This window comes from Mus pahari, chromosome 11, assembly GCF_900095145.1.
Source record: "Mus pahari chromosome 11, PAHARI_EIJ_v1.1, whole genome shotgun sequence".
In the NCBI taxonomy this organism is placed as follows: Eukaryota; Metazoa; Chordata; class Mammalia; order Rodentia; family Muridae; genus Mus; species Mus pahari.
Window position 1 is genome coordinate 9153396 of NC_034600.1, and position 2392 is coordinate 9155787.

The 2392-nt window shown below is 40.6% G+C and overlaps 1 protein-coding gene across 1 annotated transcript in view; it reads left to right on the top strand.

Moving 5' to 3' along the window:
- Positions 1-2392, top strand: part of Kiaa0825 (KIAA0825 ortholog) — a 398643-nt gene that overhangs the window by 148755 nt on the left and 247496 nt on the right. The window lies entirely within an intron of this gene.

Sequence of the window (2392 nt, forward strand, 5' to 3'; positions counted from 1 at the left end):
AGGGAGGGAGGGAGGGAGGGAGGGAGGGAGGGAGGGAAAAATGAGTAAGGACTGGTGGTACTCTCCTTTCAGCCTACATTGACTCTTGCCAGGGTCTAGGACAGAGCAAGTTCTGGGCCAGCCAAGGTTACACAGAGAATCTGTGTCTCAGTCTCCCTTCTCCCCTTCACAAACCCAACAAAAGTTTAAATACTGACTAGCACTTAGAAAACTGGATTAGTTCCTGCTGTGGGTGTTTTCTATCCCTGTTTTCCAATTTGAAAGTGATAATCATCATTCCTGTCACTACCTCTTTTACATTCCTGTCATTACATCTCCTTTTATTGCCTCTGCTGTCTTCCTGTAACCTGTTCATCGTGCCTACTGACCTATGCTGCTTTCCAAGACGAGTCACTAAGACCTTCATCCTCAAAGGCTGACCTGACAGGGGCCATAAGGGAATGAAGAAAAGACAGGCACACAGACCCATGTACAGGAAAGCTGGGATCAGGTGGGCTGCAACTGGTAGACTCAGAGTGTTTATTTTGTACATCTGGAGTAAAGTGATGGGTTTACTGCATATAGCTAAACAAGGAGTCGGCTTAGGGAATCTGTTCCAAGCAGTCTCAGGCTGCGGTCATCTTGGAGGAGGAAGCTATGGTCAATAATTTCTTCAAATACTGTCAGTCTTTGGACTCAGACTGAGTAAGGCTTTGGCAGTTTCTATTGGCCTTGGCTATTGGGATCATTATACTCATATCAGCAACACACATTCACATGAAAATTCATCTACTTCTCACACATTTACTCATGATCCAACACCATGTCACCAAACATTGGGCTGTTTCTCCCACAAAACCTATGGGATTGAGGCCATGGCAATGTAGAAAGGATACTTTCCCAGTTGATCACCGCAACCCTTTGAAAAACAGATTCATTTTTTCAGCCCTGGTGCCCAAGGCTCTGTAGTTTGTTGGGATCAACACCATAAAGGATAGTACCCTAACAGTGCTAGAGGTATACACAAGCTGTATGTTTCATAGTTCATTCCACCATCTACTAGTAGCTTCTCCAAGACACATATTTGGTATGATATATTAACTTACGATCATAAAACCTGAGCAGTAAACCAGCTCATATCATATCTTCAGTATGATGCAGAAGTTTCTCATGGCCTGGGCTTTACAGTACAGTGGAAAACTAGGAAAAGTATGGACTAGAAGTGGGTGAAGTAAACTGATTCAGAAAATCCATGAGTACATAAAAAATTTAAGAAATTATAAATGAGCTACTTTATAGTCATTTTGCTAAAGTAGAGCTAAAATTTTTCATGACTATGCCATAGGATTTTGTAATTTCTATAAACTAGTAAAGATTGAACCTTATTATTTCAGGATTTGAGGAATTTGGGGGCTAATTCATGGCCCAGAAATACTTATTTACTGGAATATAATGTTAGTACAATCCAACCATCTATTTATTGTTTTCCAGTCCAAAATGTATGAGTTTTGATGGATTTGTAAATTTTTGTTCTTTTCTGTATGTCATAGTAGAATTTGACACATACACATTGACACACACACACACACACACACACACACACACAAATTTTCCCTTTCTGTCGTTTTTCCAGACTGGTCTCACTTTCTCAGCTCTCCCAGCTCAGAGAAAGCGTGAACATATGCCTCTCCATATGCCCCACGCAGACTCTTCCGTGCATTTAGTACTCAGGGCTTGGGGACTGAGAAATGTTTGTACTATTTTATTTTTCTTCATAGTGATTCATTATACTGTACATTTCAAAATCTGTGGTAAGCTGAAAGATCCAAGAATTGAGGTGTATCTCAGTGAATAGTTTCCCATCTGTTAAATGAAGGATTTTATTATTAACCAGGAATTCTGATAAAGAAAAATGAAATGACATTCAATTATTTTGTTTTATGACCGAGGGACTCAGTTTAAAACACATTATCTTTTATCAGTTTCATACACTGCTACCACATCAGGAAACTCCTCAACAGATACAAAATCCCACCTTAAAATCTCCACTGTCCCCCATGATCTTCCTCCTGTTATTTTCCAAATGTCTTTCAGAGACCCTCACTGTATTCTTGCAAACTAGGCCTTCAGCTGTGTCATTATCTCAAATATAATACAGACATAGAAAAGGCTAGTAAATCAGGGACACCTAGAACCAACTGCCACCAGGTTACCTTGTGGGCCCTAAAGGGCTTCTTAGAACCTAGCATCCAAGGTTCAGGAAAGAAGTAATGATGGCCTTTTGTGTCTTTTGGAACCACATTAGAAACTCTTCGGAGGCAGGAGGATTTCTGAGTTCAAGGCCAGCCTGGTCTACAAAGTGAGTTCCAGGACAGCCAGAGCTACACAGAGAAACCCTGTCTCAAAAAAAAAA